This window comes from Bubalus bubalis, chromosome 1, assembly GCF_019923935.1.
Source record: "Bubalus bubalis isolate 160015118507 breed Murrah chromosome 1, NDDB_SH_1, whole genome shotgun sequence".
Lineage (NCBI taxonomy): Eukaryota > Metazoa > Chordata > Mammalia > Artiodactyla > Bovidae > Bubalus > Bubalus bubalis.
Window position 1 is genome coordinate 192406014 of NC_059157.1, and position 27502 is coordinate 192433515.

Sequence of the window (27502 nt, forward strand, 5' to 3'; positions counted from 1 at the left end):
TTGCCAATCCCTCCTCTTCCCAACCCGGGGATCGAACCCTTGTCTCCTGCATGTCTTGCATTGACAGGCAGATTCTTTGCCACTCTGCCACCTGGGGAGCCCTACTTCCTACTTCTTAGTAGGTAGAAATGAAATACCTATTTTATTTAACAGTTATGCCAAAATTAAACCACAATTGTTCAGTACAGTAACAAAGTCTTTTTCCAAAAATCAAAATGTGAAATTGACCATGTTTCTAGGAAGACTGAACTTCATCTAATGGTTTAATTGTTGATGGTTTTGTTAATTAAGTCCAGTTTTCATACCATTGCTCCAAATCACTAACATATAAATAGAAAAATGATTAATCTAAATAACATTTTCCTAAGAAATGACTATCTAGCATTGTGGAATATCTCTGTATTAAGTCAGTGAACATCTTAACAATTTATAATTATAGTCCTCCAAAAAAAACTATTAATACCTATTAGCAGTTTGCTGTGTGAACAGATCTTTTTTGTTATAAAAAAATTCTACAAGGAATATCATTTTAGGAATATATTTTTATATATCCTGATTGATACCTTTAGAGTAAACCCTTAAAAGTGGGATTTTTCAGGTCAAAATACATTTTTAAATTACTTGGATTTAAATATGTCATATATTTTTCTAACCTTTGAAGACAATAAAAATATTTACTGACAAGAATTGTCCTCTTGTTTAAACTTGCATGGATATTTTTCATTCTTCTTTTAAATTTCACGATTCAATCTGAAAGATAATTTCATTGCAGATCAAGAATCTTTTGGATGACAAAATGTTTATTCTCACCTAAAAGAGGATTACAGTGATGATGCTGTATCTTAAGTTAAGTACAAAAGTTCTCTCTATATTTACATTGTTTAGCAGAAAAATAGTTGGGGAATGTAGGATGGAGACAAGTTGAATGAGTTAAAAGTACCAACAGTATTTTAGCTGTCTCACTGAAGAGACATTCCAAAATCTTGCAGCACAAGAAATACTTTGAAAGTCGGCCTTAAACTTAATCCCATAGGAGGGAGACTTGGCAAGCAGTTCACCATCTTTCTTGTAACCCTAACAAGTTCACTGATTCCAGTAAGCTTCCATGAATTTTGCAATCCAGATTCTACCCCGTGAGTCTTTCTTTCTTTGGAGTTTATGAAATTTTCTAATTTTCCTAAAACAGCATACAAATCCTCTAACTGGTGTGTATCTTTCAATCATAAAAGTGCCATTGCAATTTACAGTCTCCAAAATCGATAGGGCCTTCCTCCCTAAGTAAAAGGGAGAAGGATCTGGAATCACTTAATGAACTGTACCTAATAATAATATGACAACAACATGCCACGTTATCATAGCTCACACTAAGATGACACAGCCTAGTCGGGACTTGGCTATCTTTGAAACAAAATCACATTCTTCAGGAAGTGGTGTTAGTAACTCAATAAGCAGCAGCTGTTCCTGGGTCTTTGAAAAATATGTTTCATCATTTGAACAGTGTTCAGTATCCAACGTTATGCCCCATTATAACTGAGGGCCAACATGGAAAACTTTAGTTTTTATAATGCTTGGAAAACCTCTGGGCAAATAAGTACACGAAAAAAACTTTTTTGCTCTTAATCTGAGGATCCTATCTCAATTTCTCTGTCCTGTTCATTTGCACTTATTACCCAGAAATTCCTTGTGCATAAAATGATTTCTCCATTCCCACCAATCTTAATGAATGCTCCATTCCTGCACCATTTTAAAAGCTTTCTAAAGATCTTTTTAAATTGAAAGGTGATATCATTGGATGTAATGTTTATTTACAAGATATTATGCCCCAAGTCTTCCAGAATGCTCAGTATAAATAACAACCTAGCAGCATGCACTGCATTTAATAGAAATTTGATCCCATCAATTTTACATGATCCCACCGAGGAGACTGTAGAATCATAAGAATGCTAATGAGAATTTGATATTGACAGAAGATACATTTATAAATAAAATTGGCTAGAAAGATGCTTAAATCAGATGATGGCTTGTCAATACCCATCGAACATTAGGTCTCACTATTGAGATGACCAATCACACTTTAAATAACAGAAGTAAATAGCAATTACAATTCTTATGTTGTACTTATGTAGCACTTTTCATCGGTGGACCTATAAGGAGATGTATTAAATTTTCTTCAGACTCTTTGACAGTCTAGACTTGAAGTATATACTTCCAGTTCAGTTCAGTTCAGTTCAGTTGCTCAGTCGTGTCCAACTCTTTGCGACCCCATGAATCGCAGCACGCCAGGCCTCCCTGTCCATCACCAACTCCCGGAGTTTACCCAAACTCACATCCATCAACTCAGTGATGCCATCCAGCCATCTCATCCTCTGTTGTCCCTTTCTCCTCCTGCTCCCAGTCCCTCCCAGCATCAGAGTCTTTTCCAATGAGTCAACTCTTCTCATGAGGTGGCCAAAGTATTGGAGTTTCAGCTTTAGCATCATTCCTTCCAAAGAACACCCAGAACTGATCTCCTTTAGAATGGACTGGTTGGATTTCCTTGCAGTCCAAGGGACTCTCAAGGGTCTTCTCCAACATCACAGTTCAAAAGCATCAATTCTTTGGTGCTCAGCTTTCTTCACAGTTCAACTTTCATATCCGTACATGACTACTGGAAAAACCATAGCCTTGACTAGACGGACCTTTGTTGGCAAAGTAATGTCTCTGCTTTTGAATATGCTATCTAGGTTGGTCATAACTTTCCTTCCAAGGAGTAAGCGTCTTTTTTAATTTCATGGCTGCAGTCACCATCTGCAGTGATTTTGGAGCCCCCAAAAAATCAAGTCTGACACTGCTTCCAGTGTTTCCCCATCTATTTCCCATGAAGTGATGGGACCAGATGCCATGATCTTCATTTTCTGAATGTTGAGCTTTAAGCCAACTTTTTCACTCTCCTCTTTCACTTTCATCAAGAGGCTTTTTAGTTCCTCTCACTTTCTGCCATAAGGGTGGTGTCATCTGCCTATCTGAGGTTACTGATATTTCTCCCAGCAATCTTGATTCCAGCTTGTGTTTCATCCAGCCCAGCATTTCTCATGATGTACTCTGCATAGAAGTCAAATAAGCAGGGGCACAATATACAGCCTTGATGTACTCCTTTTCCTGTTTGGAACCACTCTGTTGTTTCATGTCCAGTTCTAACTGTTGCTTTCTGACCTGCATATAGGTTTCTCAAGAGGCAGGTCGGGTGGTCCGGTATTCCTCTCTCTTTTAGAATTTTCCACAGTTTATTGTGATCCACACAGTCAAAGGCTTTGGCGTAGTCAATAAAGCAGAAGTAGATGTTTTTTTCTGGAACTCTCTTGCTTTTTCGATGATCCAGCAGATGTTGGCAATTTGATCTCTGGTTCCTCTGCCTTTTCTAAAACCAGCTTGAACATCTGGAAGTTCATTGTTCACATACTGCTGAAGCCTGGCTTGGAGAATTTTGAGCATTACTTTACTAGCATGTGAGATGAGTGCAATTGTGTGGTAGTTTGAGCATTGCCTTAATCTGAACCTTTCAACTTTAGCTTCTTCAGCATTACTGGTTGGGGCATAGACTTGGATTACTGTGATATTGAATGGTTTGCCTTGAAAATGAACAGAGATCATTCTGTCGTTTTTGAGATTGCATCCAAGTACTGCATTTCAGACTCTTTTGTTGACCATGATGGCTACTCCATTTCTTCTAAGGGATTCCTGCCCACAGTAGTAGATATAATGGGCATATACTTCCAGGAGAAATCTAAATCCACTTCAGGTTCACCATTGGGCTGAAATGACTTGAGTCATGTTTGCTCAAATGTCTGAGGATTTCATGCTATGTTCACACAGATGAGTTGGTCAAGAGGTCCTCTGGAGAGGAGAGAGTATAGCATTGACAGATTGTGTTTCCAGTATGATTCTCTTATACCCTAGTTCTCCCAAGGTATCTATAGAGTTGAGAGGTTTAAATCAACCCCAGCATTTGCTGAAATGCATATGCTTTATTCCCTAATTAAAATCTCTAGAGTTTTCTACCCATCTCTAAGGGAAAAGGCAGAACAGCAAACTCATTGTAAAAAGAAATCTAGCTTTGGTAGTAGAAATACAAATGGCATGACACTTCACAGTATTGTATGTGCTGATCAATTTTGACAGGCTATTCCTGTCACAGGGCTTCCCTGGTACCTCAGCTGGTAAAGAATCTGCTTGCAATCAGGAGACCCTGGTTCGATTCCTGACAATATTGTAAAATATTGTAACTTGCCTCAGCCTGCCATTATTATACCTCTTCTGCCGGCATCTGATGCAATGACTAGCAGCCCCCTCCTTCCCCCAACCCAGCACCAAGAGCTTAACTATTCCTAACAGATGAGGAAACACCCAGAAAGCTGTCCAGGTCTGATTTTTCAGCCTTCTCCCATAAGAGAGACAGATAACCTTAAACAGGCCAACAGGACAGCTAGCATTATTCTGGTAGGCATGAGAGGGCAGAAACGTGTGATGGATAACAAGAAAAGGAGACAAACAGGCTGAAGAGGACTCAGAAGAGACGCAACAGCAGCATCTGGTGTGTAAATGGCCACGATGTAGAAAGGGTGAAGCTTGGGTCCATCCTAAAGAGACAGAGCTGGAGCCGGGATGAAGACACCAGCTGGGGGCCTTTTCAGCTCCCAGTGACAAAGCAAAAGTCATGACTGTCCAGGGGAGTCTCCTGGCTGGGAATGAGAAAGGAGAGAAGGCATGGGTGTAATGGCGGTATATTCATGAATTCCATCAACGGTTCCTAAATACTTCTTTTGCCTTGGGCATGATGCAAGATGCTAGAGATCCAACGTTGAGAAAAGATAGAAGTGGCATGTGCCCTGGGAGGCTGATAGGGTCTGGTCATCACACTCATAAATGGAAAACCACATTCATACTTTGAAAAAAGTCCCTGTCAAACAAAGAGTGGATTTAATGGGACCAGAGTGTATCCAAGAAGATCAGAAGGGGGCTACCCTAACAGGACATCAACTGCAAGGCCTAGAATTTTAAGATGTCTTGAGATGTCTGGATCTGATATCCATGAACCAGAATCCTTCATTATCTTACTTAATTTAGTCAGTCTTCAACAGGCTAAATGACATTTTCAAAGTAGAAATTTAGATTTGATGTTTCTATTATCAACCCCCCAAGTTTTCAACACTTCTTGTATCACTGCTTTTGTTGTCAACAATATTGCCTTTTGGCAGGCCTCCATAGTGGCTTAGATGGTAAAGAATCTACCTGCAATGCTGGAGATCTGAGTTCAATCCCTGGGTCAGGAAGAGCCCCTGGAGAAGGAAATGGCAACCCACTCCAGTATTCTTGCCCAGAGAATCCCATGGACAGAGGAGCCTGGTGGGCTACAGTTCATGGGGTCACAAAGAGTCAGACATGACTAAGCGACTAACACACTTTCAGGAATATTATTCTATATTCTTAGCTGGGTGAAGATAATGTAATTGTGCTTTGTAACACTTTAATCAATTAAATAATCATCAAGGAAGATATTTTTTATTTATACCAATGATTGTTTTTAATATTCTAGCTGCTTGCCAAATTTCACGAAAATCACAAAACAAAGGTAACCTGAGAAACAAGCTGTTTGGAAAGCCTGCAAAACTTATGAGGAACTTAAATCTTCTCAACTCTATATTTACACCATTTCCTGAATACATTAATGAAGCTAGGCTATAGCAGCTTTCCCACAGTGTCATCTTGAAAATAAATGTGTTTAGAAAGCCTTTCAGGAAGAGTTTGGAGACGTAGAAAAGGAGTTTCTATAATTCAGAGATATTTTCTGTAAGTGTTCAGATAACAATGTCAGTAATTTTCTGAGGCTAGCTGTCAAAGCCCTATGAGTTAATTTTGTTAATCCCTGTTAATGAGTGGTCTTTTTTCTTCTACAGAAGATGGGTGTGTAAAGCCATTGGTATTTATGCTTTTATTTTCTGTAGTGATTTATTTTGTGGTTTAACTCAGTCACTACAACAAGTAAAACCATCTAAAGTGGGCTTTTTATTTTATATACACATGTGTCTATGTGTACATTAAGCCTTTCTTAGGGTGGAGGGCAGGGAGGGACAGGAGAAAATTTTAAATCAAGGAACAGGATGAATCCACTAGCATCAGGAGAAAGGGATGCAAAGGTCTTAAGAAACAGTATGGTAGAACCAAGACATTCTGTTTTTGCATAAGCTTCACCACGGCATGACTGTAGTTTTACATTTGACATTTTGACACTTTGACACTCAAAAACAAAAGCAACAAAAAAAGATAAGCCAACAACAACAAAAACACATGCATACACCGCTGGGTTATTCCACGAGGGGTTAACGCTGTCGGTTGTGCAATGTGGATCTATTACTTAAGAAGAGCAGACTTGCAGTGCTTGAGCAAGGCTTCTGCCTTCCAGCCATACTGTGGGAACTTAAACATAAAGGAAAGTTCAGGAGCCTCTGGGCTTCCCTGTTGGCTCAGACAGCATAGAATCCGCCTGTAATGCGGGACACCTGGGTTCGATCCCCGGGTTGGGAAGATCCCCTGGAGGAGGGCACAGCAGCCCACTCCAGTATTCTTGCCTGGAGAATCTCCATGGACAGAGGAGCCTGATGGGCTACAGTCCATGGGGTCACAAAGAGTCAGACATGAGTGAGTGACTAAGCACAGGAGCCTCTGGAACTGCAGGGTGGACCCATAAAAGGAGGACTCCCTCTTCTTAGAGATATGCTTATGCATCTACATTCATTCATCATTCATTCATTCTTCAAATCTCTCTTGACTACTTTCAATGTACCAGGCTGTGTCTATGACCCAGCCATATTTCTATCAAATGAATGAAGTAAATGGCATTGAGCCCATTTCATAGCTGTGGACAGAAGGCAATGAAAGGCTGAAGAACCTGATTTGTGAAGGAGCAACTGAGGCAAAACTAAAATCAAGTTCTTGGATTCCTTATTCAGTTTTGGTTTGGTTTGGCTTAGAGCAATAGTTCCCAAGCCAGGAATAGTGGCTGCCAGCTCGGGCCACAGTGGGTCATGCCTGGGGACATTTTTAAGTGTCATGATGAGGGGATGGGAGGACCACTGCATCTGATGGGTAGAGGCCAGAGATGCTGCTCAGCATCTTTCAATGCCCAGGACACCACATATCAAGTTATGATTGGGATCAACATGTCAATAGTACTGCAGTTTAAAAACCCTGGTTGAGAGGGAGTATTTGGAAATTTCAGATGATGATCCAGAATTTTATTTACCCTACCTAAGTAATAGGGGAAAAAAAGATGCCTTTCTTCTAAGCTGATGTTGCCACGACTCTTTGATTCTCATAAATGACTCTAAATCTAAGTTCTCTTTTTTAAAAAGAAGTTCTCATTTCACGGGCAGCACGTTTGTTTGTTTTTTTTTAATTCCACAGTGTGGCTTCCCACTGTCACCGCAGGCGGTGGCATTCTTATCTGTCAGTGATGGCCTTTGGGTGTGCAGTTCCAGAATGAACAGAAGACTTTTTCACTGTTACGTTAGTACATTCGATCCACTTGCCAATTCCCAGATGAGACTCTAGCTCCCCTGCTGTGAAGGTCACACATTTAATGAAGTGTATTTACTGAATATTAGCAAGAATCTGCAGGTCAGGAATACTGCACTGGGAGCCCAATCAGCATCCTCCCATTCAAGCAACCCCTCTTCCTTACTCAGTGAGACATTTGTGCAATGAGCCAACTGGAAATTCCAGCCCCTCCCATGGTGATGTTAAAAGATATGAGAAAGAGTCACTGTGTTTGTAATGCATCTTTCATTCCCAAATGCTTGTGTTCTAACACTCTGTGGGAGGTAAGCTGGAGCAAGAATTGACATTGTTACTTACTGAACCAGGCATAGTGCAAGGCACTTAAGTACAAAGATCAGATGGCTTACTTCTACAGATTCCCTGACTGGGGCAATATTGACTTTGTGATTTATTTCCGCATCACAGTCACATCGTGAGGTCCGTATTATAAGCAGTTCCCTGGAGCTTCCCAGGGAGCACTAGTGGTAAAGATCTGCCACCCCATGCAGGATTCCCAAGAGATGCAGATTCTCAGGGTAGATCCCTGGGTCCAGGAGATCCCCTGGAGGGGGAAATGGCACCCTATTCCAGTATTCTTGCCTGGAAAATTCCACGGGCAGGGGGGCATGGCAAACTACAGTCCATGGGGTCACAAAGAGTAGAACACAACTGAACGACAGAGCGCACATAAGCAGTTCCCCAGTGTGAACGTTTCTAAGTACTATTATCACATAATTTAGAAAGCAAATTACAGATATGACTTGCAGCTCAAATCCCCATCATCATTTATACAAATGTTTAACAGAGGCACTTTATGCCTGCTGAAAAATCAGGTTGAAGAATAATTCTTTTATCCATAATCATCATATCAAATAAAAATACAAACCAGAAGATCTTAATTTATTTCAAAGCATGATGTCTAGTTTCCTCTAAATGATAGAATGAAAAACTTTGGTCTTCAAAAATCTCATGAAGTCTTCTCAGCCTTTGCTTTGACACACTGCACTCCAGTGTTGAATTAGGTCTGACATATATATTTATTTGGGGTAAAAAAAAATCAGTGTGTTTGAGTTTCTAAGTTTCTAAGTCTGTTCTCTCAGACAGACATGGACATGTGTATCTTTCCTTCTCAAAGCTGTACAGCTGTGTGCAGTGCACACAAATACTTCCAAGTGTTTCACAGCACATGATATTATACAGTGATGTATAGGCAAGAGTATACAGTGATGTATAGGGAAGAGCAATACTCTGTAAAAAGTATGTGTGATGAAACCAAAGAGGGAAAAAGTAGAGCAAAAGTCACTTTGCTGACATTAAGATAGTTTATATTTCAGTGCCATCAGTTACCCCATCATGTCTAGAGGGGGTTCAACATCAAACAAACCAAGTGGAACCCGGACCACATCTTGAGAGTCTGGAAAGAGACCGGGATCCCTGGGTTCATCCTATACAAGAAGGAAGCGGAGAGCACTAGCATCAGCTGGAAACAGCTGAAACCTCAAGGAAGTTCAAATATGGCTCCAGGTCTTTTATAACTAAGAGTTGATTTAGACCCCATGCTCACCCCATGCTACTGCACAATTGCACTCATCTCACACGCTAGCAAAGTAATGCTCAAAATTCTCCAAGCCAGGCTTCAACTGTATGTGAACTGAGAAATTCCAGATGTTCAAGCTGGATTTGGAAAAGGTGGAGGAACCAAAGATCAAATTGCCAACATTCACTGGAGCATCGAAAAAGCTAGAGAATTCCAGAAAAAACACCTACTTCTGCTTCATTGACTACGCTAAAGCCTTTACTGTGTGGATCACAACAAACTGTGGAAAATCCTTCAAGAGATGGGAATACCAGACATATCTTACCTGCCTCCTGAGAAATCTGTATGCAGGTCACAAAGCAACAGTTAGAACTGGACATGAAACAATGGACTGGTTCCAAAATGGGAAAGGATTCTCAAGGCTGTATACTGTCAACCTGTTTATTTAATTTATATGCAGAGTATATCATGCATAAAATGTAGGGCTGGAGGAAGCACAAGCTGGAATCAAGATTGCCAGGAGAAATATCAGTAACCTCAGATATGCAGATAATACCACCCTCATGGCAGAAAGCAAAGAAGAACTAAAGAGACTCTTGATGAAAGTGAAAGAGGAGAGTGAAAAAGCTGGCTTAAAACTCCAAAATCACCGCAGATGGTGACTGGTGACTGCAGCCATGAAATTAAAAGACGCTTGCTCCTTGGAAGAAAAGCTATGACCATCCTAGACAGCATATTAAAAAGCAGAGACATTCCTTTATCAACAAAAGTCCATCTAGTCAAAGCTATGGTTTTTCCAGTAGTCATGTATGGATGTGAAATTCGGACCATAAAGAGAGCTGAACGCCAAAGAATTGATGCCTTCAAACTATGGTGCTGGAGAAGACTCTTGAGAGTCCCTTGGCTTGCAAGGAGATCAAGCCAGCCAATCCTAAAGGAAATCAATCCTGAACATTTTCTGAGAAGTCTGATGCTGAAGCTCCAATACTTTGGCTGATGGGAAGAACTGACTCCTTAGAAAAGACTCTGATGCTGGGAAAGATTGAACGCAGGAGGAGAAGGGAATGACAGAGGAGATGGTTGGATGGCATCATTGACTCAATGGACATGAGTTTGAGTAAGCTCCGGGAGTTGGTGATGGACAGGGAGGCCTGGCGTGCTGCATTCCATGGGGTTGCAAAGAGTCGGACACGACTGAGCGACTGAACTGAACTGAACTGAAGATGATGGGATTACAGAAGTGTTATTGATGTGGAATTGAATCTAAGCATTTACCGAGCGGCACAAACATTGGTTGAGCGCCTGCAAGCATTTATCGAGCATTCAATCTCTTCCTGGTATCCTTTTATACACTAAGGATGCAGAGAGGAAGATGCACAACTCCTGTTATCCTCTCACTGGGGCTCACAGTCCACTGGGGAGAGTGAGGTGTAAAGAAATAACTACAGAGCAGAGCCAAGGAAGGAAGATGTATTCAGAAAGGGAGGTAGCACAGATGAAGAACTGCAGACTCAGCCCAGAAAATGGGTGATGTCTAAATTTCTCAAGGATGACAAAAAGTACAGTTCTTGGATAGGGAAGTGCTCAGAGAGAAAAGAGATATCAAGGCACAAAGCATCTAAGTCAATTTCACAACAGTTTATGGAGGACTCTTCAGGAAGAAAGCTGTGCAAAGTGTGGAACAAATGAAGGGAGGTGCTGCCTCTAGGGAACTTTCTATCTCACACTTCAAAGTATCATATATGTATGTAACTCCTTGAGATTACAAGCATGGGAAATGTACACTAATTATCCTTGCTTTCAACTCATTGCCTTTTATCTCCTATTATGCCTGTAGATGTGGTTGCAAATCCTGCCAAATGTGAAAGAAATTTCCCAAAAAAGATAAAACAGTGATCTCAGTAGATACAAAACCAGATGATATGTGAAAGTACAAGATGAATTTCAGTTGATGATCACAGACATGGGGGAAAAAAGCTCAATCTCGTGAGTAATTAGAATATACACTTAAAGTAAAGTAACCTTCTGTTTATTCTGTTGCCATACATTTTACAAAGTGTTAATGTCTCAACCTGAGGAGATGCTGATGACCTTGTATGCTCACATGTGGCACGTGGACTATATATCTTTAGCTTCTTGAGTCCCAAAGAAAGAGGGGTAAGGGGAACTTAATTCTGAAAGATGTTCACTTCAGCATTATTTATATAATAAAATATGGAAGCAAACTGAATTTTCAATATTAGTGAGAGATTAACTTATGCTATGGAGAAGGCAATGGCACCCCACTCCAGTACTCTTGCCTGGAAAATCCCATGGATGGAGGAGCCTGGTATGCTGCAGTCCATGGTGTCGCTAAGAGTGGGACACGACTGAGCGACTTCACTTTGACTTTTCACTTTCCTGCATTGGAGAAGGCAATGGCAACCCACTCCAGTGTTCTTGCCTGGAGAATCCCAGGGACTGGGGAGCCCAGTGGGCTGCCGTCTATGGGGTCGCACAGAGTCGGACACGACTGAAGTGACTTAGCAGCAGCAGCAGCAGCAACTTATGCTAACAATATTAACTTATGCTTCATTATTTAAATAGGTTATAGCTTTATAATTGAAGTTAAAATTTGTCATTATAAAATTTCTTGCCACATGGAAATATTTTCAGTATGATTACTAAAACAAATTAGTAATGGTTTGTACTGTATCATTTCTACCACATAAAAGATTTATGTATCTAGAGGAGAATCAGAAGGAATACACAAAAATAACAGCTAATGTTATATAAAGGGTTTTTGGCATCTTGAGTCCCCAGACTTTCAGTTAATAATTTTTTTTAGCAATGTTAGCAAGATGGAGGAATTTGAATCATTTAATAAATCCCACAGTAATGGGAAAATATACAAAAGCACTTTGAAAGTCCAGTGTTGGGTATGTGTAGAGCCTCTGTGTATATTCTCAGTTGTTTCAGAGCATCAGTCATGTCAGACTCTGTGAGACCCCATAGACGGCAGCCCACCGGGCTCCTCCATCCCAGAGATTCTGCAGGCAAGAATACTGGAGTGAGTTGCCATTTCCTTCTCCAAATGCATGAAAGTGAAAAGTGAAGTCGCTGAGCCCGGTGGAAAGCCCTTGAAGAGCCTCTGTTAAGGTGAAAAATATACAAGCATATGATACTAAGAAGCAAATTGTAATAGGGAAGAACAAATCTGACTCCTTATTGGATCTGTTTCTTTTACTTCAACCTTTGTATTCTATTGCTTTTGCTACAGCTGTTGCCTATAGCCTGAAATAGACAAGATAGCTCATTCTCACAAAGTTCTGACCTTTAAAGGTGTAATACTTTTTCATTCATATAGAGATAAAAAGTTGCACAACAGTGAAAAGCATTTGTTTTGTTGAGAGTTTATAAGAATATCATGACAGATGCAAGAACAAAGGATTCTGACACCAAGAAGTCTGCAATAACCAACCCCCGCTTTTAATACAAAAGAAACCTGAATTCTAACTCAGGGAAGATGGTTCTTTGGGACAGTAGTCCACCATCTTCTTGACCTGCTCACTTTATGAATAAAGTTGCTATTCTTACCCTCAACAATGCATTTCCTGATTTATTGGCCTGCTGTGTGGTGAGTAGTATAAGCTTGGATTCAGTAACAAAGTTATCATTTTGCAGGGAGGGCATATTCATTGCAAATTCTGTCTTGAGTGGAGTTGCGAATTGTCCTTACAGCACCTTATCTTCCTTATTAGTTTGAGTATAATGACAGAACATGGCCATCTAAATTATCAATTCACCTCATAACTGGAATTAAAACTCTTTTTCAGGCATCCCAAGATGTCAGGAGGCAGAGTCAGGCTGCAGATTGATTCGGTAGCTAGAACATTTCCACCAAAGCATTTGGCCTGTAAGATGTCTAAGTAGATTAATTGAAGTAGAAATGCATTATTTATTATTTAACACTTAGTGAAAGCAATCAGTGAGCTAGGTTTAATAATGATTTCTTTTAGACACTCACCGATGAATAAGAATTAGGTAAGCATAACCAAATCATTTTCTAGAAGGTTTATCAAGTTTCAAAATCAGAACGCTTTTTGTGAAGAGGCAATTATGATCTTCCTTTGAACACGAGAAAGATGGGCCTTATATTACATATGGAAATTCTGAGAATTAGACCTGTAGACAAGGAATGGGAGGGGATTCTACAATGTCAACGGAGGTCTTTTTCAATCAGGGGTATGTTTCTGATTCCTGCAGGTAAATCGAGGAGACAGATCACAGGAGCACATGAACTGACCTCAGAACGCTTGATGGTGACTACTAATTATTTTGGAATTAGTAATTTTAGTTTCAGAATTTTTTTATATTAGAATTATTTGAAGGAAGACTTGCCCTCCTATTTCAGATGCTCACATTACTGTAAAAGCTAAATTTACAAAATCTGACCTAAATCCAGATAAGGAAGAGCTGATCTTCTGCCTGGACAGAAGCAGTATTATCACTTCCTGGATGCCTACTGGTCCTTCTGCAGGTGCTTCTCTGGCCCATGAGTTGCACCATATTTCTGAAGTTATTTCACCCAGTATAGACCAATCTAAAAGGCTTCTTTTCCAATGGAGGACAGCCTGTGACTGGGAAAGTGCTAATCTGTGTGTGGTTTCTGGCTTTTAGAGTTTAGGTAGAAGATGCAAATGATTATCCCCCTACCCTTCCCCTCTGGAGCTGGCTTCATCATGATCTCACCATGACATCATGATGAAGTTTAATGTTTCATGATTTGGGGCAAATCTTTCTGGAATTCACCCTCTTTGTGGTAAGTGACACCTATCACAGGGAGACACTGTCGTGCTTTCTCCACAAGGAGGTATAGAGTGTCCACTCTATACTTCTCTTTAAAAAAAAAAAAATTATTGTGGTAAGAACATTTATCATTGTGACCCTCAAACTTTTTTTTTTAATTGAGGTATAATTGCTTTACAATGTTGCATTTGTTTCTGCTGTAAAAGGAAGTGAATTAGCTATATGTACACATATAGCTCCCTCCTGGGCCTCCTATTCTCCCATCCCATTCCTCTTTATTTTTAAAGTCGCTCAGTCAAGTCTGACCCTTTGCAACCCCATGGGCTGCAGCACACCAGGCTTCCCTGTCCATCACCAACTCCTGGAGTTTTCTCAAACTCATGTCCATCGAGTCAGTGATGCCATCCAATCATTTCATCCTCTGTCCTCTCCTTCTCCTCCTGCCTTCAATCTTTCCCAGGATCAGGGTCTTTTCCAATGAATAAGCTCTTTGCATCAGGTGGCCAAAGGATTGGAGCTGCTTGACCTGCACACAGATTTCCCAGGAGGCAGGTATGGTGGTCTGGTATTCCCACCTCTTGAAGAATTTTCCACAGTTTGTTGTGATCCACACAGTCAAAGACTTTGGCTTTGCTTTTTCTATGATCCAGCAGATGTTGGCAATTTGATCTCTGGCTCCTCTACCTTTTCTAAGTCCAGCTTGAATATCTGGAAGTTCTTGGTTCATGTACTGTTGAAGCCTAGCTTGGAGAATTTTGAGCATTACTTTGCTAGCGTATGAGATGAGTGCAATTGTGCGGTAGCTTGAGCATTCTTTGGCATTGCCTTTCTTTGGGATTAGAATGAAAACTGACCTTTTCCAGTCCTGTGGTCACTGCTGAGTTTTCCAAATTTGCTGCCATATTGAGTGCAGCACTTTCACAACATCATCTTTTACGATTTGAAATAGCTCCGCTGGAATTCCATTACCTCCACTATCTTTGTTCAGAGTGATGCTTCCTAAGGCCCACTTGACTTCACATTCCAGGATATCTGGCTCTAGGTGAATCACACCATTATGGTTATCTGGGTCATTAATATCTTTTTTGTATAGTTCTTCTGTGTATTCTTGCCACCTCTTTTAGGTGAATCACATCATCATGGTTATCTGGGTCATTAATATATATTTTTTGTATAATTCTGTGTATTCTTGCCACCTCTTCTTAATATCTTCTGCTTCTGTTAGGTCCATACAGTTTCTGGCCTTTGTTGTGTCCATCTTTGCATGAAATATTCCCTCGGTATCTCTAATTTTCTTGAAGAGAGCTCTAGTCTTTCCCATTCTATTGTTTTCCTCTATTTCTTTGCTTTGATTGCTAAGGAAGGCTTTCTTATCTCTCCTTGCTATTCTTTGGAACTCTGCATTCAAATGGGTATATCTTTCCTTTTCTCCTTTGCCTTTTTCTTCTCTTCTTTTCTTATCTATTTGTAAGGCCTCCTCAAACAACCATTTTGCCTTCTTGCATTTCTTTTTCTTGGGAATGATTTTGATCACTGCCTCCTGTACAACGTCACGAACCTCTATCCATAGTTCTTCAGGCACTCTGTCTATAAGATCTAATCCCTTGGATCTATGTATCACTTCCACTGTATAATTGTAAGGGATTTGATTTAGGTCATACCTGAATGGTCTAGTGATTTTCCCTACTTTCTTCAATTTAATAATCATATATGCATTAATATACAATATTTGTTTTTCTCCCTATGATTTAACTTCATTCTGTATGATCTACTGTATGTCCATCCATATCTCTACAAATGAACCAATTTAATTCACTTTTATGGTTGAGTGATATTCTATTGTATATATGTACCTCGTCTTCTTTATCCATTAACTGCACAATACAGGACTGTTACCTATTGGCACTATGTTGTACAGCAGCTCTTTAGCACTTATTCATCTAACACAACTGACATTTTATGCCCACATTTAAGTGGCTCCTTGCTTGCCCTCCCCTCAGCCTTGGCCACCATCGACTTCTAACTTTGCTTCTGTGAGCTTGACTACTTTTGATGCCTCATATAAACAGAATCATACATTTGTCCTGTGACTGGCTTAGTTCTCTTAGAATGTCATAAGGCTCATCCATGTTATTGCATATGGCAATATTTCCTTCCCTTTTAAGGTTAAACAATATTCCATTGTATACATATATCACGTTTGCCCTTTCCATTCATTTGTCAGTGGACGTTGAGGTTGTCTTCACGTACTGGCTATTGTGAGTAGTGCTGCCATGAACATAAAAATACAGATATCTCTCTGATATCCTGATTTCTATTCTTTTGAATTAATACCCAGTAGTGGGATTTTTTAATCATTTGACAGTTCTGGTTTTATGTTTTTTTATTTTTGTGTACCCCACACAGACTTCCCCGACACTTGTGTCTAACTTCAGATTTCTTTAAGCATACTATAGGGTCCAACATCCACCCACCTGACTCCTCATTTCCAGTGCCACCCAATTTCTGTTCCTTTCTGACAATTTCTGAGTATTTCATGAATTAGTTTTGTTTTTGTTTTTTTTGGGGTTTGTGTGTGTGTGTGTGGCATGTTTATGAGTGTGTATGTTGTTGTTGTTGCTGATCGGTGGAATTGAAATTACTATGCAACTGCCAGCCGTGACTTCAGTGGGAGGAATAGTAGTTGAACTCTAAAAGGTTAACACTGAACTTCTGAGTGGTTTAAGAGACCACATTTTATAAACAACAGATTTCTTAACAGGCTAGAACAGCAAGAGATTCAAGTTTGGGATTCCCATGCTTTCCATGTTTATTTATTTCATTGTTTTCATTTTATTATTATTAAATAATAAGTAATATAATCTCACTTTACATGCAGATATTTGAATACTTATTTTTTCACAGGATTCATCCTTTAATAAAATCCTAAGATTTAGCCCAAAGAGGCACATACATCTAAGTGAGCACATTGAAGGCAACATCAGAAAGAACACAGACTTTTAATTACAATCTGTAGTTTAAACTATTGCTGAGTGCCAAGGATATTAAATTTAAAATACAATCTCATCATACAAATAGTTTGAGTTGTGTGAAATTCATTTAGTCATTTCTCAAGCACTTTCTGGTGATGCTATCTCATAAATGTGCTCTTGAAAGTCTCTTCTCTGCAGTACACATTTTTAATTCCCACTTCCTGATATTTTTATGCTAAACATTGATCTTGGCATTATTTGCAAATGAGGTAGAGTTCATTCAGATATACAGCTCAGGGGCAATAGAGAACACACATTTCTGCAAAGCAAAGTTAGGGGGCAGCAGACAGGGGAAAGCAGAAGGTGAGGTCTGATCTCCATTGACCTCCATCTCTCCTCAACTCCCCAGGTTGCTGTATCAGCTTAGCCACCGGCGATATCCCTTAGCTCTTCCTTTGAGATACGGTGTGCTGCTGCTGCTGCTGCTAAGTCGCTTCAGTCGTGTCTGACTCTGTGCAACCCTATAGATGGCAGCCCATCAGGCTCCCCCATCCCTGGGATTCTCCAGGCAAGAACACTGGAGCGGGTTGCCATTTCCTTCTCCAATGCATGAAAGTGAAAAGTGAAATTGAAGTCACTCACTCATGTCCGACTCTTAGTGACCCCATGGACTGCAGCCCACCAGGCTCCTCCATCCATGGGATTTTCCAGGCAAGAGTACTGGAGTGGGGTGCCATTGCCTTCTCTGGATACGGTGTGCAGCCTGACTGATCTCTGAGCTTCCTCTATGTCTTCCTCACATCCCTGGTATTTCTGTGATATGGATCTTGTACTTATCACTACTCTGACAATGGATGCCAGTAAAGGAAATTATACAACCTTTGAGAGTAAGTTCCCTACCTCTTTATCCTGTGCCAAATCACTGAGTTGAGTTTAAAAGAAATGAAGGAGTCCTAAAACATCTGTGGTAGGCTGGTCTTGCCTCCCAGGGTGAAAATATTTGAAAGCAGTACTCTATGTGAAACAGGTTTGCTTAAGAGCCCATGCGAAGGAACTCGAGAAGAACCTGCTCTCTAATCACTGTGCTTCCTCTAATTGCCATATGTCGTAAATATAAAGAGGTGATGAATTTATGGAACTTTGGTTACACATTTTTCCCATAAAGTGCTGGAACTTACACACTGAGGACTGCAAATGCTGTGTTCTCACTCAAATCCACAAAAGTGGACTGACTGTGGGGCCAGGTTGCATATATGGGTTTTGGAAGTCCTTTTTTTTTTTCTGGAAGAAAATGATAGTAGGGCAGTGGAATAACTGAAGGCAAGGTAAGCAATAAAACCAACAATGACAAAAAGCCATACTTCAAAGGTTGATCACTTTTTGTTTTATTTATTATATTTAAGAAATCCTTAGAACTTTTCCCAAAAGACCACATTTACTTAAAATTAGATTTGTGTGTGTGTGTGTGTGTGTGTGTGTGTGTGTGTGTATCAAATTGCCTTTTTCTCTCTTCAAAGAACAGATGAATGAAAACATAAGAACTTCTCTGGCAGTGGGAATCAGTACATGAGGGAATGGCCATGAAAATACAAAGCTGTAATTGGTATGTTGACAGCCAGCTTTAGTTAAGGTGATGCCAGGGAAGCTGCCCTTTTACTATTAGCAATCGCATTACGTGGCAGAGACTTGACATGTAAGGACTCTTGGCAGTCACTGTGAAAAGAGTGGTTGTCATAGCAGACACTCTCTCTTACTGGATCTCATGCATGGATGGGAGGAGGAAAGAAATAGAAAGAGCACATAGGTGAGAATGGATGATGATGAGTTAATCACAGTGGCCCGGAAAGAACTCAGCATGCAGACAGAAGCTGCCACAGTGCCCTGGACCCTGTTTATTCTCCTTTACCAAAGTTCCAGGCATAGACTGGAGTCATGGAAAAGACCTGGATCTTACAGACACATTCCCCTTCCCCTGGGGGCAGACATCAACCCTTCCAGACACAGTGTGACCTCTCCTTTAAGATAGGGTTGGCTGTTTGTACCATAGGCCTTGCCATTTTCCATGAGATTTTTTGGTTCCTACAAAAAGGCATAGAGAATCTGCAGGTTTGCCTCACCCGGGCATCAGTCTTTTGATGCAAAACTTTTCCCTGATGAAAAACCAATTTGTGATCCAGTGAACCAATTGTTCACTCAGAGTAGATCCAAGCTGACCAGCTCTTTACAGTCACTGTGTGATTCCATTCCTGGGGACAACATATCTAATATCATTTATTATAGGAGACCTAGTGATGTGACATCACATGCTAGGAAAGTCATGCTCAAAATTCTCCAAGCCAGGCTTCAGCAGTATGTGAACCATGAACTTCCAGATGTTCATGCTGGTTTTAGAAAAACCAGAGGAGCCAGAGATCAAATTGCCAACATCCGCTGGATCATCGAAAAAGCAAGAGAGTTCCAGAAAAACATCTATTTCTGCTTTATTGACTATGCCAAAGCCTTTGATTGTGTTGATCACAATTAACTGTGGAAAATTCTGAAAGAGATGGGAATACCAAACCACCTGACCTGCCTCTTGAGAAACCTATATGCAGGTCAGGAAGCAACAGTTAGAACTGGACATGGAACAACAGACTGGTTCCAAATAGGAAAAGGAGTACGTCAAGGCTGTATATTGTCACCCTGCTTATTTAACTTATATGCAGAGTACATCATGAGAAGCACAAACTGGAATCAAGATTGCTGGGAGAAATATCAATAACCTCAGATAGGCAGATGACACCACCCTTATGGCAGAGAGTGAAGAGGAACTAAAAAGCCTCTTGATGAAAGTGAAAGAGGAAAAAAAAAAAAAAGAAAGTGAAAGAGGAGAGAGAAAAAGTTGGCTTAAAGCTCAACATTCAGAAAACTAAGATCATGGCATCTGGTCCCATCACTTCATGGGAAATGGATGGGGAAACAGTGGAAACAGTGTCAGACTTTATTTTTTGGGGCTCCAAAATCACTGCAGATGGTGATTGTAGCCATGAAATTAAAAGACGCTTACTCCTTTGCCGGGGTCCAGCCCCAGTGGATCCAGGGAATTCGAAGCGGGGATGGCGTCGGTGAGGATCAGGAAACAATTGCTTAATTAAACGTTAATTAAGGATATAAAGAGTGGTTAAATAAGGATAGCTCAGTGAGGAAATTCAGTGGAGAAAAGAGGCTGAATAATTCAGCCAGAAGGTGAGAGAAAGAACGACATGGGGAGACCAAGTTTCGGTGAACAAGGCCCGCACTTGATTTTCCAAAGTAGTTTTTATACCTTAAGTTATGCATAGAGGATAATGGGGGAAGGGGTAGAGTCATGCAGTAAGCCAGGCTTTCTTCCTGCAAACTTATCATATGCAAAAGTTTAGGTGATTTGCATCATCTTCTGGCCCGGAGGCCTGTTAACATTTTAAGACCCTTTCTTCAGAGAACTTCTTTTTCTCTAAAGGTGATTAGTCAGGCGCCACCCTCCAAAAGCATTAGATAAAGTTGCATTCCTACAGGGCAAAGGTGTGGTGGGCTATAACAAGAAAAAGAATTAACTCAAGGGTCCAAGGTTACAAACATTAAAGCTACTGCTTACACCAATTATATTAATAAACTGCCAGGGACACAGCAGGTAAGGGATATAGAAACTTAGCAGCAAACATTGGCCCAACAAGTGAAAAACCCTTCACCAATACAATTTCCAATCAATCTTTTAACTGCTCAAAGGACTCTGTATTTAGACAGTTTAGAACATCTCATGCCTCTCACGGTTGGGAGGCTCTGAACAATCACATGTGGCCGGAAGAACCTATTCAGGAGAGAGATGGTGGTGGGGGACAGCCCCCTGTAAAGTCAGAGGTGTAGGTGAGAGCACAAAGCAGTAAAGTAGGCAGACTCTGGTTTTGTGGGTAGATGCTCGAGAATTTCCAGGGGACTCCTGAGGCTCGATCCCGCCTTTGCATATGCCGAGCCTCCTTCCTCATGACCTTTGCCACGGGCGGAATTCCTCACGCTGGCTCTCAGCACTCCTTGGAAGGAAAGTTATGACTAACCTGGATAGCATATTGAAAAACAGAGACACTACTTTGCCAACAAAGGTCCGTCTAGTCAAGGCTATGGTTTTTCCAGTGGTCATGTATGGATGTGAGAGTTGGACTGTGAAGAAAGCTGAGCGCCAAAGAATTGATGCTTTTGAACTGTGGTGTTGCAGAAGACTCTTGAGATTCCGTTGGACTGCAAGGAGATCCAACCAGTCCATTCTGAAGGAGATCAGTCCTGGGTGTTCATTGGAAGGACTGATGCTAAAGCTGAAACTCCAATACTTTGGCCACCTCATGCGAAAGGTTGACTCATTGGAAAAGACTCTGATGCTGGGAGGGATTGGGGGCAGGAGGAGAAGGGGATGACAGAGGATGAGATGGCTGGATGGCGTCACTGACTCAATGGACATGAGTTTGGGTAAACTCTGGGAGTTGGTGATGGACAGGGAAGCCTGGTGTGCTGCGATTCATGGGATCGCAAAGAGTTGGACATGACTGAGCAAGTGAACTGAACTGAACTGAACTGAGTGATGTGATGAGCTGAATTATGGCACTTTGGAAGGAATAGGGAGGATAGAAGCTATTAACTAACAAAGGGAGATCTTTCAGTAATTTAAATAAACAGTGCTTTCAGGAACAGAAAGAGAGAAAAGGATTGAATTGTATATTTGACTCCAAATGCTGTGTTCTCACGGAAATCCACAAAAGTGGGGGCTATCTTTGGCACCAGGATGCAGGGATGAGTTTTGGAAGTCCCTTTTTTTCTGGAAGAAAATGATGGCAAGACAGGGGAATAACTGGAGACAGATAAACAAAAAAAAAAACAAAAACAAAAAAACAAAACAAAACAGTAATGATAAAAGGCCATGTCTTTGAAAGTTGAATGTTTAACTATTTTTTTAATTAACAAAAAAGGCTAAATTTTAAAATTCACTACACAGCCACAACAAAATGTAGAAATGAAACTCTAGGCATTCTTAAAGGACTGAAAGACTAGATAGAATCTAACTAAAACCAACACAAGTGGAGAAATGTTTGACTGAATGTTTATTCTTAATATGTGAAAATTAAGGATGGCTAAGCCCCAAAATCATTAAATAACTAGGAAATGGTTTTCTGTTTACTTCAAGAGGTTGATTAAATATATTATGTGTTAAGAATGCTGAGCTTGCTTTGATCCTCAAAGCTTTGGAGGTAAACCTATTTTCAAGTGTTGCTGGATTTAGCAAATAAAAATACAGAATGGCCAGTTAATCAATGAATTTCTGATAAACAATGAATACTATTTTAGTCTTATATTTGAGACACAACTATAAAAAAAACATTATTTGTCATTTAAAATATATGGATGATTACTTTGGTGCTATAATATTAGTAAAACTTTTCTCAAGCATTATTCAATTATACTCTTTTGAGTACATATATACAACTGGCTTATGTATATATTATATATATATGTAATTGGAATAAACCCAGCTTCATGGAAGCATAGAGACATTTGTAAGGCGGCTTGTATGCTCAGGAATCTTTGTCATTCTTTTTCTTCCTAACTCCCAAAGTTATCTTAAATGGATGCTCGGAGAGACCCTCCCCAGTTTGCTCAAGAATTGCGCTTAAATGACCTTGTGTGACAGACTGGTCTGGGTTTAATACATCAAGAGACAGGCCCAAGCCTCTGGCTTAAAATAAAACTGTGAGCACAAAAATATGGCATAATCAAAACACAGTAAGTTTAAAAGGTTGGTAACTGCAAAAACTTGGACAAGCCAACATCAACACCAGATCCCCAATCTTAATTTTTTCAAGCCTCTCAAAAAAGGTAATCTTTTAAAGTTCAATTGATATTCATGTTGCATTAACATGGTAGACATTGCTTTGTTTCTCTTATCCTTTAAAACCACATGAAACCGCATGATATAGATCCTATTATTACTCCAATGCTAATGAAGAGAAAAAAAAAAGCAGAGACATTACTTTGCTGACAAAGGTCCATCTAGTCAAAGTTATGGTTTTTCCAGTAGTCATGTATGGATGTGAGAGTTGGACTATTAAAAAAAAAGCTGAGCACTGAAGAACTGATGCTTTTGAACTGTGGTGTTGGAGAAGACTCTTGAGAGTGCCTTGGACTGCAAGATCAAACTGGTCAATGCTAAAGGAAATCAGCCCTAAATATTCATTGGAAGGACAGATACTGAAGCTGAAGCTCCAATACTTTGGCTATTTGAAAAGACCCTGATGCTGGGAATGATTGAAACAAGAAGAGAAGGAGACAACAGAGGATGAGATGGCTGGATGGCATCATCGACTCAATGGACATGAGTTTGAGCAAGCTCTGAGAGTCAAGCTCCAGGAGTTGATGATGGACAGGGAAGCCTGGTGTGCTGCAGTCCATGTGGTTGCAAAGAGTTGGAAATGACTGAGCAACTGAATTGAATTGAATGAAGAGAAACAGGAGCAGAGGGGTTAAAAGCCATCCCAAGGTCACACAGCTAGTAAGGGGTGATGTAAGGATTCAAACCCAGGCAGGCTGGCCCATGTTCTGAACGACTAAGCACTGGTGCCAATCCCCACCCCCACCCCCACCACTTCCACCTGCTGCACAGTTTTGGAAACAGATCAAGAATTCTCTGCAGACACGAGAGAGAAAAGTGAAAGTGAAGTTGCTCTGTCATTTCCAACTCTTTGCAACCCCATGGACTATAGCCTACCAGGCTCCTCTGTCCATGGAATTTTCCAGGCAAGAATACTGGAGTGGGTTGCCATGTCTTTCTCCAGGAGATCTTTCTGATCCAGGGATTGAACCCCAGTCTCCCACATTGTAGGCAGACACTTTACCGTCTGAGCCACCAGGGAAGTCCACGAGAGACAAAGCAAGTGACCAATTCAGTATTTCCAAGACTGCTTTATAAGCATCCTCTCATTTGGATCTTAGAGTACCTGAATGTGGTAGGAAGGGCAGGTATTACATATTGTTACTGCCATTTTTGTAGATAAGAAGACTAAGAGTAGAGATAAGACACATCATGGGCCCAATATTAGTGGGTCAGTGATGCTGTGTATCCTAATTGAAACTCCATTTTCTTTCCACTCGATCTATGTTCACTACAGACATTAACATGTAATCTAGAAAATGTTGAAAGCAGTTATTTTTGCTGTAACTTAAAATCTGGATGTTTGAATGCAGGCAGGTCCTTAAATCTGGGATTACAGGAGAGAGAGGCAGGCTTCTGCTTGGTGAAGGGACATCCCAAGAAAGGGAAACCACCACTCTCATTTTTCTCCCTGATTTTGAGGGTGGCTTCAAGGTTATACCAGAATGGGGAGCCTGAGTATCATTCCAAAGGAAATCCCTAATTGGGAAACTGTGATACCAAGTGCAGTAATAAACAAATTGCTAAGACCATGCCTCTGCCAATTGGAGGAATTGTACTGCTAGAACTCTGCTCGTTTTTAAGGTGCTGATCAGTAGTGTAAAGGTGATTACACTTGGATACACCAAAATTTAGAATGCTTGGACACCTCATTTTCCAAAAGTTAGTTGTCTAAACACCAGATTTTTTTGCTGGGAAATTGCTGTGGTCTGGTATTAAGTACCAAGATGATGAGGGATTTAGATCTAAAACAAAAATTAGAGAGCTTGTAAGTAGAAAAAGACATTGGTATTTACAATGTATGTTCTAGAGAAACAGCAGTAATGAGTGACTTTTCAGAGCAGAAGTGGAAATAGGCTGTGAAAATAGCTAGCTTTGTTTAACTCAGAGAGAGTCACTGTCTGTAGAACCCTAAGGAACTGTGGGCGGCCAGGCCAGTCGCCGCTATGATCTTCGGAGATGTCGGTGCAGGCAACAGGCCTGCTAATGAGACCTCAGAAGTGTCTGATCATCTCCTCTAATTGCTCTAAATAATTGGAGGACTGCATGGCCTAGCCTCTCCTTCCCAAAGACGGCCAATTCAAATATGCAAATCTAAAATTATTTGAATATTGCTCTAATTGGAGTCTGGGCTACCCATTATTTGCAGAAGAGCAAAACAATATGACTAAAAAATTAAAATAAAACCCACTGACTATCAAATCCTTCATTTTAAGCTTCACTGAACTCCCCAAATTACCCACAGGCAGTCTTGACAGGGACCACTTTACAAGGGAGTTGATGACCTCTAATTAAGACACAAGGAACTTCTGGTTATGTTAATATTTGAAATTGAAATTGGTTTGACCTGTGCAATTCCATAACATACCACCAAGTTAATCTCAAATCCAGGCACCTGATAGTTGGCAAAATGTCCAATAAATACATCGCAAAGATACACTTTCCAACTCCCTCCTTCCTGCATAGATTACACTACGGAATGGCAAATCTAGGATGTCATACCTGATGACATGGTTTTCTGCAGAAACTTTACCCAAAAAAAAGATGCTGGACAAGGGTTACTGCTTCTTTTCCTATCAGGAGTTGGGTTCCGCAGTGCAGCACGCCTTCCATTCAGCCTCCCTTAACTGAAGTCACTGCTTAATCTCTCTTGGCTCATCCTTCCAGCATATTGTTCCCTTTTGAAATGCATCTCATCTTCTCTTCCCTCCCTATCTAGTCTTCATCCTTCACTGTGCTCAAGACACTTTTCCTTGACTAACCTTCCTGATGGTGACTTTGAGGTTTATATTTGCGTTTTTAACCTGTTGCTGTACCCACTTTAGTAACACCCAGTTTCATTTTACCATAACTTTCTGGATGAAGTTACAAAATCTTGCTTCTCTCTTAATGTGTGTTGAGTCCATCTCTTAACTTATATCCCATATTCCTCAGTCTCAGAAAAAAATGTAAAAGCCTGAACTCTTCTTCACCATATTTTTGTTATTTTTCTCCCCTTCTCATCCCTGCCAAATTCTTAAAACTGCACTTGTCACCTCCTGCCATTACTTCCTCTCTACCCAAATGTTCCTTGCCCTTTATAATCTGTTCTTCAGCTTTATCCTAGAGATGAGTTTTCTGTAGAAATTAGATGTTAAGGAACTCATACTTTAGACTCAGATACCAAGAGTTGGAACTCCAATTCTTCCAAAGGTTAATGATGTTGAATTTGTTTATCCTACCTACTTATCTTTCTTCATCTTAAAATACAATTATAATGAATATCAATGTTTTATTGGTATTTATTACAATAATACAATAAGTTGTTGCAATGATTCAGTAACATAGTCCTTAATGCCATAGTGGTCTCATCTTGAGTGATCAGGGATGCTGGATATTGTGCTGAATGTTGTGTGTTTCTATTGTTTTCATGTTCAGGGGCAAAATAACAATTTTCATCTACTTTAACTTCTCCGCACCATCTGTTTCAAAATGGTTTAAATTGTTTCGGTGTTGTTCTTTCTTCTTTCCCATAACTCATCTATTCCTGCTCTTATCTCTGATGATTTCTCTTCTGTCTTGGGTGGATCCAACTCCTCCCCTAGGATGTAGATGGTCTTCAGGACTCAGCTGTCAGCTGACTCCCACCCTTCCTACACCACTCTCCCTTGTGATTTCCCCATGACCAGGACTCACATCATCGCTGTTATGCCCATGAGTCACTCCCAAATGTGGAGGCCAGTATCAGCCTCTCCCATAAATTATCTGCTGAACAGTTCCTGATACATCAGTGTATATCACAAACACATTAAATCTCACACATTAAAATCCAAGTATCCTTTCCTTCCCATCCCACAAAGCCTATTCCACTCTCTCCTGATTCTGTGAAAACCATTAACAATTCCCAGGCTATGAAATGGAGGGCCATCTCAGCTCCCTCTCATTTACTCTCAAAGTTAATTTCACCTCTCAGAGAGACACAGAGAACTGTTCCCCTGAATCTAAGCAGACAGTTGGAATATGAAGAAAGGAAATCCCAAAGAAAATGTGATTTTTGAGGTTTTAATGGCTGCAGAAGAATTAAGGAAAACAGAAGTTTCACTTGACATCTACCATGTTTCAAAGGCTATCCTAGGAGTTTTATATAAAGGAAAAGGTGCTATTTCAGGGAGGAAAAAAATCTTTTATGGTCTGAGCCATCAGGGAAGCCCTTCAAGAAGAAAAATACTCCTAAAAATGAAGTTCTGATGCTAAACTTGGGATATCTTTGATTAGGAAAATTGAAGACCAGTGTCTACAAGGGTGACAAGGACTGTCCAGGAGGTCATCTGGTGAGCTGGAGCTACTCCAAGACATGGTCAACAGAAGGAACGAGGGACTCAGAACCAATAGCACCAGCTTGTAATAAGATTATTGAGAATTCTGAAGTCCAAGAAACCAAGTCGTTTTAAAAGCCCCAAGGACAATAAGGGGTGAATTTTACTGCTATACTGCACTGAGAAGCCAATGTATGTTGCAGGCAACGGAAGTAAATTGAAACCACCCCAGGTCCTATTTGACGTCCATCATCTATCTCCTCTGTGGAAAATTCACTTTGGCCTGAAAAAATGTTGTGCTGTGTTAAAACTGATGCCTGATAGTGATGGGAATAGTAGACATTCACTGGGTACTTCCTGTGTGTTGTATGCATTCTCATTTTATCCCCGCAACCACTCTCTAAATTAG

The 27502-nt window shown here is 40.4% G+C and overlaps 1 long non-coding RNA gene across 1 annotated transcript in view; it reads left to right on the forward strand.

Moving 5' to 3' along the window:
* Window positions 1-27502, forward strand: part of LOC112586975 — a 95009-nt gene that overhangs the window by 54929 nt on the left and 12578 nt on the right. The window contains exons 2-3 of the long non-coding RNA XR_006553522.1: window positions 10947-11095; window positions 13355-13410. This is a non-coding gene — a long non-coding RNA (uncharacterized LOC112586975). The remainder of the gene's footprint in view (window positions 1-10946; window positions 11096-13354; window positions 13411-27502) is intronic.